At 37.1% G+C, this 19,944-nt stretch overlaps 1 protein-coding gene across 4 annotated transcripts in view; it reads right to left on the reverse strand.

The window, feature by feature from the left end:
- The window catches only part of LOC111849650 (zinc finger protein 536-like), a 181,765-nt gene that overhangs the window by 143,367 nt on the left and 18,454 nt on the right, over positions 1-19,944 (reverse strand). Inside the window, exons 4-5 of one of the 4 annotated variants that reach the window (XR_002839604.2) lie at positions 5,159-5,248; positions 4,600-5,076 (exon numbers count right to left, since the gene is read on the reverse strand). The exons of 2 other annotated variants lie outside the window; for them this stretch is intronic. The gene's annotated coding sequence lies outside the window, so the exon portion shown is untranslated. Of the gene's footprint in view, positions 1-4,599; positions 5,249-19,944 lie in introns of those variants that run through there. One more of the 4 variants, XR_002839603.2, reaches the window with a different exon arrangement.

Here is a 19,944-nt window from a genome sequence, read left to right on the forward strand (position 1 = left end):
TTCAGGATGCAAATCTGCTGTTCCACCACATCCCATAGGTGCTCTGTTGGATTGAGATCTGCTGACTGTGGAGGTCATTTGACTACAGTGAATTCATTGTCATGTTCAAGAAACCAGTATGAAGATGGATCTATGCTTTCATGTTGTTTACACCAAATTCTGACCCTACCATCAGAACGCCGCAATAGAAATCGAAACTTGTCTGTCACTGCATGATTTTATATGTTGTGCTGCTGACATATCAATGGCTGAATAGATATATTCGCTTCAACGAACAGCTGAACAGGTATCTCCAATAAAATGGCCAGTAAATGAGTTTTTCTCCTAAAGCAACAGTGTTCTATATAATAGATAACATAAAGTAATTTAAAATAAACATTAAAACACTGTCACAATATATAGACTTAATATACATATTTTAAATAACTTTTATAATTTCAGAAGGGTAATTTACAAAACAAATACTTTGAAACTCATTTAACAATGGCAGTGATGCTTTCATTTCCTTTTGTGGTTTGTGTTTGTGTGTGTTGTCTCTGTCTCTGCTTCAATTGATTTGAACAGCTCTGCAGACAGAGGCTGAATGCTTAGACCAAGAATCCATAATTTCATATGATCTGATAGCCCTGCAATATTAGATAGATTTTTTTTCCAATATTGACATTAACGAACAAGCTGAGTTTGAATACTTTTCATTCTAGCGGAAAGCTTTTCATTACAACTAAGAAATGTTGTAGTGTAATTCAGAGCAGGGGAAATGGTGGTCACATTGTTTAACTGGGACATTACCCATAATAGTCTTAAGGTACAAGGTAAAACGTTTGAAAGCCTAAAATTTCGATTACATCTCTTAGTACACAGTAACCAGAGACCAATTTACCTGGAAACTTTGGCCAGCTCTGCATGAATGCATTACATTTCATGGAGAATGCCTTAAATTCCCCACAAATTAAACTTTGCAATGATTAGCATTCTTCTTTTTTTGTGTCTACCGCCAGACAAAAAGGGAACTTACAGCATCAGATTCACACATTTACTCAGGTTGTCAGTAGTATACTGACAGGCAAACGGATTTCAGGACTGCTCTTTGTGCAAGGTGAACTCGCTTTAGGAAAAGGTCAACAGAAACAAAAGACTGGCATCTCTGTGACACTTTACAACTTAAGATGATCAAAAAGAGAGATGGTCGAGAGGCAACTTTCCGAAAACACAGGCAGCACCATACTCCTGTTTCGCTCAGTTTCACCCTAAACCCACACCCCTGCCACTTCCTCCATGTTACAATCAAGAGTGATTAATGTCTAGCACAGATTCAACGAGATACAGGGGAGCACCTGGAACACCATTCATTTTTATAGCAGGACTATTTTTAAACAGACAAGAGTCTGTCATATTCATTGTTCACCATCACCGCCAACAGAAAATGCATTGCCTGGTCTACTGTTCTGTGGTTATTTCCTGTTAGAAGTAAGTCGTCTTGAACAACAGTCTTACTGTTTGCTCACTGTAATAATAATAATAGTGAAACATTTAAAAAAAAAATATATATATATATATATATATTTTTTTTTTTTTTCCCCATTCCCATCTTGAGCTCATTAAAGCTAGTGATATATCATGGAATTACCTGCCTTTTTTATATCAGAGACAAACCAAATGAATATGATCCCACCAGGGACATTTAAATGCTTCCCGTTATCCAAATCCCCAAGCTCTCAGAACCTCAGAACTTATCAAGCACCAACTGATAGCATTTAAACTGTCTTGGTTGCATTGCATTGCATTGCATTAATTAAAAAAGAATCTTCTTTTATGCAATATACATTAAAAATACTATGTTGAAATGAGACAGACGTGCCATAACACCCACTTAAATATAAATGTACATTCTTTTGAATTGTTTGTTCCCAATACACTTTCAGATAACACAGATAACCCCTTATTACTTATAACAGAATGGGATATAAATCGGTCTAAATTATGTTGATTTATCAATGCAATATATATTCTATCATCGTGGGTATTTTAATGCATATTTGTACATAGTTTGAAAATCAGAATGTATTTCTTCCTCTGCCAATGGTTTTTGGATGCTGAAGATAATATATAATATTTCTTATTTCCTTACAATACATCATTCAGTTCTCCCTTTTGCCTGCATGAAATTCATTTTCTAATGGAAATATTTGTTTTGTAAATCAAATATGTATTATGCACAGAATGCAAAGCACAAATTAAATTATGTTAATGAAATGAAAGAAATATGAAATGCATATTTCATGGACAAAACATAACCCAAGCGAACAGCAATTTCTTGATAAAATCTTTAAACACAATCTCATTCTGGGAAAGACATATTGCTACAGAAGATAGGGCCTCATTAAATTGCTCTCCTTTAATATCAATGCTTAGTATATGTGGGATTGTAAATAACCACCAGGGATGAGAAACCAATAATGAAATACTGTCTTTAATAGCATGCTATTGATGTCAGCATAAAAGAATCATAGCGGTGGAATATTGGAATTCTGGTGCATAAACACATATAGACAAAAACTGTAAATGATGATATTTAACTTCAGCTGACTGAAGCAAAGACGATACAGCTATTGACGCTTTGCCGAGAATTATGTTGATTTTACACAATACACCACCACCACCACCAACAACAAAACATTTTAAATGTAGCACTGGTTTCATTTATTGAATAATATATTCTGTTTTGTGGTAGAAACCATAATGCAAATAAAAGTATTTTAGCCTGATGTAGTAGCAAAAAATTTGAAATTTCTTTTGATCAAGATGAAGAAGCAGACAAGGAAACATCTTTTATAAGTGTTCCAAAACAGACACAACATATCTTCATGTGCTTAAATCTCATATAAAATAAACATAAGTGATTTAAAAAATGTGTACCCTGCTGATTTGTTTTTGTATTTAGACCTCTTTATATCAGTTTCTATGTCAGAATGCTGCTGTATCAGTGAATTGGAGTAAAAGTCATTTTTTGGGTAACCAGCCCAAGGCTATGTGTAATGCAGATAATAAGATAAACTACGTTAATATGATTTAATATATTCCATTAGATATTTCTACTGAGATGAAAAAGTGGTTTGGACAAGAGCTGACTGGCCATGGCTTGGCATGTCATAGAAATTTACTGCACATCATCCTTCATCATCCTCATCACCATCATCATCCTCATCACCATCACCATCATCATCATCATAATCATCATCATCATTTTTATTGTTAACATCACTATTACTATTGGCAGTTGCACCATCGTCATCATGAGCATCAAATTCAACATGGGGCTGTGGGGAGGCAGGGAAGCTGACTGACCAAATAAAAATAACTATTTTTTTTTAAACACATTTTCCACATATATTTTTTTTCTCCCAATCTTATGTTTAATTTCTTCAAGTCAAGTGATTTATGCTTTGATAATTTTATATGTGTGTCTGTGTGTGTTTGTGTGTGTATGTGTGTGTTTGTGTGTGTGTGTGTTTATAAACTATATACAAATATTATTAGACAATATGATCACAATAATCCTCAAAAGTCAGGCTAAAATAAAAAATGAGGCATATTACAAATTAAAATATGTTCTTTTCTCTAATTTTAAAAAAAGAAAAATAATATAGCAATAAAATGAATTCACATAACATAAATATATTTTAAATATAAATGGAATCTTTTTGAATCAAATCACGAATGCAGTATTTTTCCAATATTTTCTGCATGTACTCCATGCGTTTCTTTGACTATCCTGACAGTTATTCACAAAAATATAACAGGAGAATGATGAGACAATTTGAAAAAAAAATAAACGATTGTGACTAGGAGCTCACAACGGGTGTCAACGCTGGAAGCTGACTTACTTGGCAGAAGCAAAACCAAACACATCAATGTATGCAAATTGCTGAGAATGATGGCAAGGGGCCACAATCCCCAAAACTCACTATTAGGGAAAGTCAGGTATGTGACATGAACATCTCCTTAGTGGCCCAATGGATGGAAGGTTTACCCGAAATCTGTTCTGCTGCATGTTCCCTTTTCATGGCATTCAGTATAATTCTGTGACAAGACCAATGCAATATGAAGATCCTAAAAGCTTTGCTAGAAAACCTGTTTACGCCTTTAGTTTGGGATATTGTGTTTCAAATCCCATCTCACTCTGTTCCTAGCATAGCTTCTACAATGCTTATAGCTACACCATTGATTTGATATACATAATTCCACGTGTTACTGTGAAATTGAATGAGAAGATATTAATATAGCATCCTTACTAAAACTCCTTACTATTTATAAATAAAAATACGATACAGGCATTCCCTGGGTTACGAATGTCTGACTTACAGACAACTCATACTTACAAATGGACTGCCCTAAAGCATACTATATAAAAATTTGGGTTAAATACAATGGATAGTAATAATTAATACACACACTACTTTGTGATGCTCGTGAAAACATTGCACAACTTCAGCGGTTTGTTGGCTTGAGGTAGAGTATAGTACAGTACCATAAATAAGTAGCCTAATTAATAATAATAATAATAATAATAATTATTATTATTATTATTATTATCATCATCATCATCATCATCATCATCGTGTGCTGTATTATTATGTTTAAGATGTTTTAATGTATTTGGAAAACTTTCTTAGGTGTTTTATATGTATAGAAGGGTAAAATATATACTATGTACACATTTTACTAACTGTATGTTCCTTTTCCGACTTTCTTACAAATTCAAATTAAAGACAGACTTATAGAACATATCTTGTTCATAACCCGGTGACTGCCTGTACAGAAATAAACAGGCAGTTGGATCATTTTCTATCTGATTGGTATCTTCTCTGCCGGCATATGAAGCTGTAAATGAAGATTGGATGAGTTGAGTAGGAGGTGGTGAGTTAATGTTACCTTGGCATTGACTTTAGAAGTCTCAAGTGCGTCTTCCAGTCCTTTAACAACAGAAGAATGGAAAACACCTCTTCCGTGACACTTACATACAATCAAGGGCATAATCTATCCTCCAATTATGTGGATACATTTTCGTCATGCCTCCTTTAAGGGAAAAATATAACAATGCACAAATGAAAAGCTTTAATGCAAAAATGTAATAATGTAAAAATACCAATAAATCTACCGTTGCCATGTGTCGCTTTGATGGAATACAAGAAGTCCAGTGTCCTCCAATTTTGCCATTTTTATTTTATGCCATCTGGCCTTCTTGTCACTGGCAAAAAGAAAAGCAATTCATGTTCTAATTCCGGTCCCAAGCATGATAAATAGCACAAGTCCAGGTGCTACACTATGAGTTTAAAAAAAAGAGATTAAGGAAAATTACAGATGCATACTGTATAATTTCCTATTGTAAACAAGACCCGCATTAAATTCTGACAATGATTACAAGCTTCCCATTTCACAATACCTTCTCTTTTGCAATGTTAATCATTAGATATTTTAATTAGCTATTCTAAATATCTACGAATGCAAAAATAAATCTACAAATAGCAATTGAAAAAAAATCTGGTAATAAGAAAGGGAAGAATAACAGTCACAAAGGTCACAAACAGTGTGATTGTATCTATGGGCCTGAATCATGCCAAGTACACAAGCATTTTTTAACTCTTCGTGCCGTACGTTTCCAGGAGGGACAGCTCAAAGAAGCCATGTTCCTCTTTAAGCAGTTTTCTTTTGAAAAGGATTCAATCACCATAATGAATCTGAATCCAGGCAATAATCCTCTCCACAGAGACAGTTTCTAAAAGGTTATAGAACTGATAAAATGAGCAGCTTGGGGAAGTAAATAGTTGTATGTGGGGGAATCAATTATCGTAGGATACGCAGCACTCATAATGTTTAATAAACATCAGACTGCATCTTTGCCTGGGACATGGTGGATATGGATGGTGTTTGTTTTTGGGCCTTGCTGAAGCGTGATTCTGGTGATTGAGGGGTATTAGAAATACAGGATATAACTTTAATTTCATTTCTTGAAAGACAAAAACTCATAGAACTGTTATTAAGTCATGCTAGCATGTAAATATTTAATTACTCAAGACATTCTGACATTTCAAAATCCTTTAATTTTATGTATGTGTAATGCGAAAAAAATAAACAAAAACAAATATCAGATAAACAAAATATCAGAGTAAAGCAGTTGGGTAAATGTCTTAGGTTGAAGTGATATATCAATAAGACTACATAGGAATATTGCAAAGTCTTTTAGGTAATTGTACACTGGAATAGTATTTTGTGTTGTATAACGTACTGTACTGATTATATGTTTTTCATGGATTATGGCAATATAGAAGGAACTCACAGCTTAGGCTAAGCTTTCCTTTGGTGAAGAAAGTATCCTGGGATGTATGGGCCAGGAAATCAAAGAGAGATTACATAGCTGACCATGTATCATCCTTAATATATTGAACGTAGCCTTTGTAGAGATAGGGCAGTCATAAAAAGTGGTATTGTGCAAAACTGAAAGACTGTGTGGGCTCTTTTGCATGACTAATCTGTCTTCCTGCATTAGTCTTTTCAATCCCGTCTTTCTTCGTGCCTTTGACATTTTTTCCACACTTAGTAGGTTTGAGTGAATGGATACTATTAAACATTTTCAAAGAATTTATAGAAGCCGTGGATAGGGACTCTTTGTTTGAGTTTACAGTTCGTCAGAGAAAGTAATGTTTTAGTAATTCCATGAGGTGGGGGGACATTTTCAGAACATTTTAACAATAAACACAACATTGAAAGATTCTCGATTGTTTCTGCCTCTGTTTCCAGCCTGCTGCCCTAAAACAATCTGCCCAACACAAGCATGAGTGTGGGATGACTATGTAATACCCCGCTTACAAAAAAGTTTTGCAATCAAAGAGATAATTTTGTTTTATGAGCATTACCGACACTGACTTTGCATCTGATGCCAAACCTTTAGCACATCATTTCACATGGTTTTAATTAAGTCAGTGTCTTGCAGGTATAAATACTAGTTTTTTATTTCCCAAAAACTACATAATAATTAGTGACCTAATGAACCAGTTTAGTTGATTGTAGTGACAATAATCAGCAAATACATGCCAGTGATTAGCCCACATGAACAAAACAGAATGAACTGGGAGAAAAAGACATGTAACTCAGACAATACAATCATTGTCACTTCTTTATATTTATCTGCTGATATATGTTTTGCTATGTAGAAATCTCTCTGTGGAATGGAGATTTAACGAGATTGGGCTACTTAATTGCTATTTCATGTTCAAAATGCAATGAGTAACAACCTCCTGCACAAATATATAGACATGTACACACATCGACAAAATATTCCCTGTTCACTTCAGGTCCTTGTGAAGAAATTAGACAAGCCATGTGGATATTTAGCAGTTATATGTCAGGTGTAGCTTGAAGTTGATGAGCCTGTCACATCTGATTATGTCTCTGTCAGCGCTGTTGTCAAACAGGAAAATTCAGTAGTACCATTTATATTTGGTCAGACACATGGCAAAGCATCTGACACTCTCATGGGAGAGGGGGAGACGATCTCCTTCATACCTACAGTAGACTGCTGTTGTCCAAATTTTAGCTTTTAAGTTCGTGAGGTCTTAGTTTGTGAACCTATGATTTCTCATACACCAAAACGAAATTCTACATAAAAGGACCAAAATTGCTGGCTCTTCAATACATATTTCAATCTGTAAACTAATTTAAAGTCTCTGGAAAAAATATGCATCAATTATATGGGCTTAATTCACAAGGAAGGTTTAAATGTTAATATATTCAACAGACACACAATTCTTGGGCACATTAACACATTGATTTCATGAAACTATTGAGAAGTTTTTGATGGTGTGTTTTAAGCAAAGATTAGCCACTGAACAGCAATGATCATTAATGGCTGAATTAAACAGTAAAACCAGATGGGCTCAGTCCTTATGAATACCTTTCTACACATTTTGTTCATCAGTCCTGAATTTATCTTTCAGAACTATTACTTCTTAGAGCTTCCCTATAATTTATTTTTCTTGAGACCATGAGAATGGGCCTCTAAGCAAATCTATTTTTTGAAATGGATTGTATAATAATGCCAGTATAATGTGTCTGTTTTTTTTCCTCTCTTGCAACCATTTGAGGTGCTGAACTAAAATGCTGTCTGTCAATTTCCTTTATAATTTAAAAAGAAAAAAAATACACCTGAGATTATAAATAGTACCATTAACCCCTCAATGAAAGTATAAAGAGTAACGCTTTACTAATAGAAAATGAACAATGCCTGAATCCACCAGTTCTATTCTGCATCGTAGGCTTTGTTTTTCTGCTTTAACCAGTTATGGTTAACCGGTTCCTCTAATTTAAGGTTAGGAATATCTGATTTATGGACTCCTAAACTCATACTTACAAACTGACTGCGGTAAAGCCTATTATATTACAAAAGTTTGCATTAATGAATGCATGCACTACATGAAAACATTACTGCTTCAGTGGATCGTCGGCTTGAAGTACAGTACAGTACTATTTGTAGTTACTTGTATTATTTCTGTATTGTTATTATTAGGTACTGTATTACTACTGTTCCGACTTAGCTACAAATCTGACCTAAAGACAAACTTAGGGAACGGATCTTGTTTGTAACATGGGGAATGCTTGTATTGTCTGGAATATTGAACGTCGAGTTACATGCTATCCCCCAGCTGAACTGCGTCACCAGATCTCTCAAAATCATCACTCAGCTTGTCTCTCTAAGTCAGTAAGTATACTTCCAGTAAATTTTGATGCATTTTACCTGTTTCACATAATATATTTATACTGGAGGAGTTGATCCTCTTCAGGGGCTTTGTTACGTGATTAGGTGTGAAGGACTAGATCCCTTGACAGTACTCTATGATTTGATCAGGGTCCATTGACTAGATCCTCTCATAGCAACCCCAATCTGATTAAGGGTTCTCTCCAAACCATAACATGTCATTGTTTTCCATTCCCAGTCAAATTAAGGCATATAGACTAAAACTTCAGAGTTCCTTCCCTGTGAACCAATGGCTTAAAACTAAAGATCATGCTTGGTTTAGAAATAAGCATCGTTCTTTTACCAAATGCATGTAAATGCATTAAAATTATGTTGAAAGATCACAAGGTCACTGTCAAGATATTGCAGATGCTTTATCAGTACTGATATTATGGTCTGATTGCCGTGTCTCTTTCAGAGACACATATTCAAATAGCCCTTGCATAGATAATGGAAATAATAGACCTGGATGATGTAGGGAAAAAAAAAAAAAAACCTAGAAGAGAATGGCTTCTCAGCAACAACATTGATTAGAGTGCTTTGTGGCACAAAGAACAATGTCTCACACAAGCTTCCTCCTGTACCATGCCTAAAGCTTCGGAAAGGGCAGTCTGAGAGATTGTCAGGGCTGCCTAATATGCCTTTAGGATTTCAACACTAATCACAAACCCCAACTACATGACCAATTACTCTACACTCACTTGAATCTTAGTGACAGTGCCAACTGATAGACAGCCTGTGTCTTTGATGTGGGTGACCAATATGATATGAGAGACATAAATCAGTTTTGAACAGAGGAACAGATCTTTCTTCTCACTGATGACACACGCTCTGTAGCCCCACAAGATGAAACTTTTAAAATAAGGTAAAACCTATTTACATATCAATTTATATTAATATACAGTTTAGTGACAGTAATTCAGCTTCACAGTTTTTTTCCGTAAAGCTTTAATACTGTATGCGTATTTCTTTTGCCATTTTAAAAAAAATTCCTTTTTTTAAAACATATTCACTTCCAATAATAAATAATCCAAGAAATCCTTTGCACCAAGTATTAAGTGTGATAAAGCGGGTATTTCATTCTGAGCTTAGCATGTATCATTTTTTATTGACTTCCCTTGACAAATCAGCGAGCATAATTTTTAATTATGTTTTATTATTTGCATAGGTTACCAAAGTCCAAAGGCATCATCTTACAGCATATGCCTTTTCCAGATGGGGTATATTGAACAAGGTAAGCAAACATAAAATGAATATAAAGCAAGCATCTCCTCTTTAGTAGCTAAAGGGGCCTATACAAGATTACTAAACACAGCAATTGGACTATTCATCATTGCACATGTCACATGCTGACCTCAGAAACAACACCCTGCTACTTCTTCAGACATGGGAATTCCAGGATCTCTACATATATTCTGGAATGATACTGTAGATGCAATCATTTTTTTGTGTCATAAAATCCAGATGCATATTAGGACTAGTATTAACATGGAACACAATACTAAACATCAAGCTATACTATATAATGTTTAGTATTTTTTCTAGTGAAATACAATTCAGAATTAGATGATATGGCTTACTTCAGCCTCTAAGTATTTCAACACATTGCAATATTACAGTATTGCTTTTGGTATTTTGTTTGGGTGACATTTTTAAAGTTAACGTGTAGATTATTGAATATCTTTCAGTAAAAAAAGGGAGCAGTGGTCAAAGGTGAAGCCAAGGAAACTGGAAAATACACAATTACCGCAAAACAAATTTGCATTTGAAGTTAAGGTTAGTTACTCACAGAAGCATAATGGTATGCTAATTCTGCACAGGAGGACTCGCACATGCTCAGAAAGAGCCTCGGCATCTGACTGACAGGTCTCAGAAGAAACAGATGCAGAGAAACATTCCCCACAACCTCCTTTGATTCCCATTTATTCATTATTTTTCCTTGTCACATAATTGTATTTATCATCTCATCCTCCAGGCGTGTTGGATCGCATCAGATGGCCTAATTATTGTACACACTGTTCTCCCAACCTTTGGCTCTGCCTTTCCACAGGCTTTAGATGTGCATGACTGGTATGCTTTGGTAGGGGAGAAGGAACTACCTTATGTCACATTATCTCGTGCGAGTCTTCAGAGCTTTTGATTTGTATCGACCCACGAGCAACTCATCTGACAGGCCCCGCTATCCATGACATTCAACTGACAAAAATAAATAAATAATGAGCCCATAATCAGAAGAGGGAAAATATCATTGCTTAGAGCGCCATGCTCATAGCGTCCCGCTCCATGTCAAATGCATACCGACGAGATGGCAGATTGACAGAGGAGATGCATATTCCAGAAACATACGGAGCCAGAGCGGAGATCGTAAACATGGCGAAACCTAGGCTGCAGGAGAACGAGACATGAGAACGACAACGGGCTCTGCTAGAAGACAAGTCTGTAAGCAGCAATGTTTACTAGAAATTATATTGCCATGTGCCTGTATATTAAAATAAAAATCCTTTTGAGAGCAATCTAAGGTCATCCTCCTTTGTGAGTATGTTACTCTGAGTGCATTGGATTCAAAAATAACTATAGAATAAGGTCACATTCCATGCAGAAAAATTACCCAGAAGGCTTTGCATAAATTATATGTCTTAATGATTTGAAGTGGCTCAGATATTTCAGGATGTTCATCTGAGGTCAATTCCATTTAAAACAATGCAAAGACAGAGCTAAAGACAAATGACTTATGATGAACAGATAAAACATCACAGAGGGCTTCAGAGTCGGCTTTTATAAATAAAAGACGACGAAAAGGGAAATATGCCAGTTGCAGTGTTTAGGAACTAGGTCTTGATTGGTTAGGATTTATAATAAATAATACATTGTTGCATATCCTCTAGCTGCTTATCCAGTAAAGGATCAAGGGGCATTGGCAGCATAGGGCACAAAGATGAACACCTTGGAAGGGATGTCATTCATCAAAGCATACACATATACACACTGCCGCACATACACAGTCATGTTTTATGAGCAATTTAGAGATGCCTAACTGTATGTCTTCAGACTCCAGGACAAAACCCGCACAACACAGTGGGAGCAGTTCCTGGGCTCTGTATGGCTGCCCCATCTGATCTCATGCCTACCCAAACATCCTGCCTTCCTCCATCTTTTCTCTCTCCCATGTCCTCTGTTTCTGTGACAGCACGCCTATCTGTGCTTAGCATCAGTTTGAAAGCAAATTAACAAAAAAAAAATACAAAGTGCTTGAGTAGATTGACATTTACATTTATCTATTTAGCAAGTTTCTGTCAAACGCGAAGTGCGGCAGATAATGTATCAGTGACTGTGCATTTTTTTCTATTGCTTTACTTCCACATTGCAGTCAATCCCCAGAAAGTAGGCTGATGTTAAACGGAAGGGCAGCAGTTAAAACAAAATTTAAAATTGGATGTTTTCTTTTCATACGGTATCCTTAGATCTCAAGTGGTTGATTGGTAGGTAAGTTGGTGAGTTGCTGTGATCCTGTTAGGGAACAGGGGAAGTTGGGCTTCCCTGAACTTAGCTAAACAAAATGCTAATGAAAATAAATGACTTATCAACTGCCAGGCAAACATATTTCAGACATTTATCAATGTTTTCATAGATTTTTATAGGATCCCACCTGTGCGTATCTGAGCCAGATCCCACGGCATTTCTCCAAACATTGCCACTGTCGTTGTCATTAATTTTGGCTTATGTGGCTCTCTGTTGGCTTAAAAACACTATTCGCTAGCCACCCCCAGCTGTGCCACCCCCGTGTCAGAAAGCCCACTGATTTGATAAAAAAGAGAGGATCTGGACTGCTGTGCCTGCCAGATGTGATTTGCAGAAATTTAATCATAAAAGTTCTGAAAATAGGCAATAGATGTGTTTTGTACTGAAGAAAGCAATTGTGGTGGTAATTGTCGATATGTCGTTTCTTGTATTTAATTATGTATTAATAGACACAAAGCATTCATATGTTTGAGAAATCAGTAACACATAGGAGCGCTAGAAACATTTAAAAACTCCAGCACACATCCTTTCACTATCTGGTGTTATACCCACACGTTATAACAACATAGAACTGAGAACATACAGTAGAAGTACATTTTCCCATCTCTAATTGTTCAATGTCAATGGTCACTGGCATTTTCAGAGAAGACACCCCTACTGTGTCATCACATGGTATCTTCCTTCAGCAGATGAGCAATGGACTGCTGCCAGGTCTGGTCCTAGGTGGTCGGATGTTGTTGCCATGCTATCACTGATGAAGATCGACATAGCAACCCCATGCTTCCTGAGAGGGCATCAGCAATTAGGCCAGACAAGGTGTAAGAAGAGAATAACTGGAGAGATTACAAACATTTAGGCATGATAATATTCTCACAGACACACACACACACACACACACACACACATGTTGGTGTACCTATCTATCTAAATGGGGACCTTCTATGGGAAAAACCCTAATGCCAATCACGACACCCTTAACTAACCCCATACCCATCCCTAACCTTAACCATAAATAACCAACCCAAATATAAGACTTTTGACAACTTTTTTGATTCACAGATTTTTATAAAACTGAGGTTATCCAAATGGGGACCTCAAAAGATGTCCCCAAAAGTAGGGAAATTTCAGGTTTTACTACACTTTGGGGACAATTTGGTCCTCAAATATGATCTATGCAAACACACACACACACACACACACAATAGAGTGCATGTTCTGTTCAGTGGATGCCAAACATGTAATAATGGATAAATGTCAGAATTCTGTACAACATGCCCAGTCACACAGCTTCTTTAGACAAACTCCTGAAAAAAATATAACATAAGTCAAGTGGTTTTACAGCTTCTCAGCACAAATACACTAAACACCGCTACCAATCACCCAAATGTGCCAGGGAGGCAGGGTCTGTGGAAATGCTCCTGTTTTCTAGGTCAGTGTTACCTAGAAATCTGACAAACTTTTTGCCCAGAGTGATTGCATAAGTAGGATGCTTTCATCTATCATAATTAATGAGAAAATGCCACGGCCGTCGTTGCTTATCAGGGGTGTCACACAGACCAAAGAGAGTCACTCTAGTTGTCTCCTGTCACCCCCCCATCTCACTTCAGCTCAACATTCAAATGACAGCGCCACCTATCAGCCATGTCTATATATATGTCCAAGGTGACAAGTGAAGATATAGTGTGTGGACACATTAAAGCTCTCCAGATTCCAGAGGCTTTGTGTTTTAACCGTTAACGCTAGTTGACAATTGATGGAATCTACTATGATGGAAGAATATTAAATATGTGATGCATAAATCTAAAAGAGACTCAGGGTGAGGAAGAGGAGAGAGAGGAAAGGAAGGCCTCTTGTCCTGCTCCACAGTGAATGTAATTCTCTCCTTTTTAATGGGTTTAACTCTTCGGTCAGTCTGGCTAAAATCATCACAAGAAAAAGGAACAATTATTTGACCGACCAATTGCTTAAGGTATTTATGGCTCCCCTACTCCACTAACAGGCATCAGGTCTGAACTTCAAGCAAACCACTGCCCTTGGTATTGGAAACAGTGGTGATGATCTCAGACACCCCAGATATTTAATTGGATTTTGTTTGGAAATGATGGTACAATCTCGCTTCATTTAAACAAGACCATATTTGATGACATTTCCTCATATTGAGCATATAGGTAGAAAATACAAGAGACTGGGAAGCTAACTGATTACAGGTTTCTCTGTTTTTGGTATGATTTACAATAGACCAAAAAATGACTATGCGCGAGATTTGCCCATTCAGAGACAAATGCATTTCACAAACATTGCAATAGAATTAAAACACAGAAAAGAAAATTACCATTTGAATATATAACCGTCTCCTTCCACATCAAATCTATAATGCACTACATTTGTTGTTTATTGTTGCTTAAAGCCCGGTATAAAGACATAAGGATGGATGCAGAATTCCCCAGCAGTTAATAGTGCCACTGCAATAACAATAAAATGTCATCAATCTGCACAGCCTCCTGCTTCTGTCACACCAAGTTTGTACAGATTAATGACATTACAGCCCAGCTGCAGACAAGCTCTTAAAAGGCAGACTCTTAAAGGGGCCGCGATCCCCTAAACAAACACGTCCGTCACCTGGGGGTGGGCTGACTTTCTCCTCAACGGTCACCAAGAAGGACGACGGTGGTACAGCAAAAGTCAAAAGGGAGCCATTAAATGGGGACCTCCCCAGGATGTTAGCGAGAACAAATAAAGGTAACTCTTTAGTTAAGGAAAGGCTGTTTGCAAGACAAGGGGGGAAAACATCTCCAGATTGTAAGACAGGGGTGGGGAACCTGATCCATGGAGGGGTGCGGGTTTTTGGGGTGGCCTCTGAATCAGCCAATCACAGTGGGTCCCCAGGACAGGAGTTGAAAACCACTGCTTTATTATTGGCTGATTGAGAGGTCATCTGAAAAACCTGCACCCACACCGGCCCTCCATGGAACAGGTTCCCCACCCCTGTTCTAAAACAAAAAGCAAAATCTAGGAAGAGATTGTAAAACAATCAGAACAAAAAAAGAACAAGACTAAAAAGCTTTAACATCCAAAAGACCAGGCAACCTGCTGCCTTTTATAGTACAAGAGCAGAAATGGACGGGGGGCATGTGTAGCTACAAATGGGTCCAACTTTGTAATTAGTTTGCATTCATATCAGTTGTTCCAAGTGATAAATAAGCAAAGGACCTAAATCAATGGCAGATCCCAGGTTGGCACAGAAACAGCGGCTCAGTTTGAACCGTCCACTTGGTCCTGATCCTGTTTCTAATTCCATCCCTTCAAACCCGACGTCTGTTGTGGCTTCTCATTGGGGCCTGTTTATTTCTGATTAGTTTTTGTTTATTAGCCGTTTGTCGGGTGCCATCCTGCCCCCTTTTCCTCTTATTTTTTTATTGGTTTTGTGGTGCGCAATCGTGTTGAAGTGCAGCACGAGGACAAGGGAGCTTGAACCTTCCCAGCACCGGTGTCTTCCCTCAACGGCTACGCTGTTTGGAGATGGGAAATGAAAGAACACTCCAGTGAGGCTAAGCTGCCTTTACTGCACACACTGCGGCTCCTTTCCTACTGTTCAGCCTCAACACAGCCATCACTTCAACAACAGGCCATTAGATTTTTATTATATCAAATTAGGGCTGCATGGTAATTGCAGCTAAAATTTCATGTTAAACCAAGTGGATGCCAGAGATTTTGAAAAAATGGCCTATTGGCAGGCCTAATTCTACACAAATAGGCCAATATTAAACAAAAAAATGCAAATACAATATTGAGAAATCTACTGAACCCCATCATTCTTGTTTGCTCCTTATTTTTTCTAGTAAGGCAAATAAGACAAAAATATAACCCAAAATTAACATTAACATATACATGTTAACCAAAACACTTTTTATTTGAATAGAATATCAGTATTGTGTTGTACAATAGCTCCTTTTAACATAATAGCTTGCATCAAAGTAAAGAAAGCAGCGGAGCCATTATATCAGCAGTTCACAGGACATGGCACCAATGATCTCTGCTCAGCAGTGAGAAAGATGGTTAAATTACCCCATTTAGGACAGCCCCTGAATCCTCATAGACTGGGGCAGGCTGAAAACCAGCAGAGATTACAATGCATCAGACTCGGGTTGAGAACCTCTTCTCCACAGTCATGTTCCTCTTTAATGCCCACTCACAGGAACAGCATGAATGGAGCATGAAAGAAGCCAAGAACATGTTTTAAGTCATATTTATTATTGAATCTGTTATTCAGCATATTGGGTTTTTGCTGAAGATGCTGCTCACTGTTGCCATCTTCTGGACTGCTGGGAAATAATTACACATTATTTCCTATTTACGTTATCCCTCAAAGGTGGCAATTCAGAATAAAAATTAATAACACGTCAGGCTGCCACTGCTCTTAATGATAGTTGGAAGATAATTTACTAATTGTTGGAAGCAAGTTGGTACCATTGTGCTTGATTATTCTGTCAAACTATTAATATGCTTCACTAATGAAGAAGGCCGTCTTGGCGTTGCCCTTATTCTGTGTTCCGTTTAATCCCAAACATGTTCTGTCAGGGTTGAAATTGGCTACAGCAATGATATTATCATATATTTGAATCACCAGGACTTGCCTTTCATCATTAAGAGTATTTAAGAGTCCCTTTGCTTGTGGTAGGTAGGATTTTTTAAAAGACAAATATGTGACATTCTAAGCAACAACACACTGTATCACTTTTCTCTATTTCCAAGTTTCTTGTCTTTAAATATTTAACACTAGAAATTCCCTAGATCCCATCATAAGTAATCAAAAAGCAATTTAATATTCTCAAGATGAGAAATGCTTCTTCTTGTGGATTTATTATTTGTATTATTTTCTTATTTTAACAGACAAATAAATTCCATTAAAAACATCAAAAATACTATGACGAACAGAAAATCTGTGACCTACTTTTCATCTTCAGTTACACAAATAGAAAATTCATCAAGTAAATAAAACAACATTAAAAACAACTGCGTGAGAACTGAACTATCATCCAAATGGGAAAAAAACAGCACACATGGAACTGGAATTAAAAAAAAATCTTTTTAGGAATCAAAATATATTACTGGATTTTAGCTCCTGAGGTTCCAGAACAACTCTGATTTACACATAACTTCGATAACTGTGAAATAGGTGTAAATCGCCAACTTTAAAAACCCTTCGCTAAAAAAAAAAACCTCTATTAGCAAAATACTGCTTGTTTAAATTCAGTTTTCTTTTTTGAACTAGAAGTAGTTTGATCTGGGTCTAATACATAACAGAACCCTCAACCACAAGGCCAGAATTGGCAATTACTTGCACACTGCTGTGCCTTAAACCAGTTATCGCATGTAGACATTTCCTATTTATCCTTGTGTTATGCTACCGCCACAAGTTTGGGCTTAAAACACCCTGTTCCTAATTTAACACAGTGTGTTCACTGCATATGTGAGACGGAGGTTCGCTAAAGCTATAATTTGAGGCCATGTGATCTGATGGTGAGAAATTTTCTCCATAGTTTCATCTTACCAAGAATGTCATCCCTTTGACACTGTGGGTTTGTCAAATTCAATAACGGGTTGCAGATTTTATTACAGCATTACATTGTATGCGCAACTGAAATACTGTATCTTTCCCCCAAATAAGGGAAAAATGTTATTTTTATGTGTTTATAATTTGGACAGGCAAGCCTTATTTTGGGACTATAATGATTAACCTCGATTGATGCACCTGCAGGAGTTTGTGAGGCTCTTGGCTAATTTTCTCTTTTTAGTTAACTATGCTTTCTAAGGTTGCTAAGAAATTCTGAAAAAGACCTCTGTTCTCGGATGATCAGTTTAGTAATGCTTTAGTGAAAAATTATGTTCATCAAATGTATTTGTTTTCTGTGCTTGGTTTCACTTAGTAAAAGAAATTCCACTTCTTTCTCTCCTTCAGGAGCAAGGTTTGTGTGGAACTTGAAGCTTCACTTCAAATTTAGTATAAAATATTTAATCATCTGGGGTATTATCATAAAATAATCTTAGTAAATAATTTGATATATAATTTTTGCACTTGCATAGAAATTATTTTAACCAAGAAAACAGCGTTTACACATGATTATTTACAGTCTTAATTGAAATGAGTGCTAACTGTGGAGAGGGTTACAATCTTTATCAGATTGTAGTGAAGTCTAACTCTCGTAATGTCCCAAAAAAAAAAGCAAGATGACATATAATATTTCACCCATTCGCAGACCAACAAGAGACTACACATAAACTTAAATATTAGGCATGTGTATTTACATAAACTTGGCATCCAATAAGGAATGCAGGAAAGAAAACATAATGCAATCTGCAGTCATGTTAAGAATATTAAAGAATATTAAAGACGAAGGACATTAATTACATGCTGTAGTGGCAGGTGGTAAGTAACACGACCTCATAACCTGAAGTTTGCTGTTCCTGGGTTAATGTATATAGAACTACACACACACACACACACACACACACACACACACGCACATCACATATACAAACACACAGAGAACTACATACACAAAAGCTAATCAAATAAATGTCAAACATTAGCACGGTTAGCATCACACGCTGTCCTTCAGTGGCTCTCCACAGCTCATTCTTCCACAGACATCAAATCTGGATGACAGACAGTGGAAATTATTTATCTGAGATTCCGTTCTCATTGTGAGCTCTTTAAGTCGTCAGACCAACAAAGGTCATCAGAATCGGAGCCTGCTGGCAGTGGACACTGACAGGGCCTCATAATGCATCACTGTGTGCATCACATTTCAAACTTTTTTCTGACCTTTTGAATAGGCTTAGGCAGCATGTTAACACGGAAACTTTCAAATAGATCTCGGGAGCCGTCAGCAGAAACAAATACCAGGAATTGGATTATTATTCTCATTTTAAAGGAGGATCAGAAGAAAAAGGGGGCTTTTAAATAATAGTTCATGGGTAACTGCAATGAAAAAGATATAATTATCCACAGCTAATTACCTGACAATGGACAGCAGGGTTCATGCTGCATACTGTTCAGCATAATTAAAGTAGCGGACATACATCAGACAATAAAGTGACCATAACTGACCACAGAGGCAGAGGACACATAAACATAGCTGGTTCAGTCTCTTTTCCCAGCACCCGGCAGATCCTTGAGCGTACCTGGTGGCATCCCTTTAGACCCTGAGAAATGCAACATGTCAACACACATATGGTGTGATCTTTTAGGCACATATATGGTGTGATCTTCCTTATCATTAAAGGCATTAAAAGCAAGCCAGTAAAAGCTGGGGCGATACGATGTAGGTTCCCTTTAAGACATAATACAGAGATGCGATATGCACCGATCCCCCCTCTACCCCCACCCCCTGGAGCTGAAAGCCAAGGTTGCACAGATGCAAACTCCCTCCTGACTGCTGATTGCCAAGACACGTTTCCCAAGCCCTTCGCCAGCTGGGAGCCTGCTGATGAGGCCAGCGCATCCATTTCCGTGGTAACCATGTTCTCCCCATGAAATCACTCGTGACCCCCCCTCCCCTTCCCTCCAGCCTCGCACCCAACCTGCCTCTAACAAGCTGGACATCACCCTGTATAGATACCACCACAATGCA

Source organism: Paramormyrops kingsleyae, chromosome 13 (genome assembly GCF_048594095.1).
Source record: "Paramormyrops kingsleyae isolate MSU_618 chromosome 13, PKINGS_0.4, whole genome shotgun sequence".
NCBI lineage: Eukaryota > Metazoa > Chordata > Actinopteri > Osteoglossiformes > Mormyridae > Paramormyrops > Paramormyrops kingsleyae.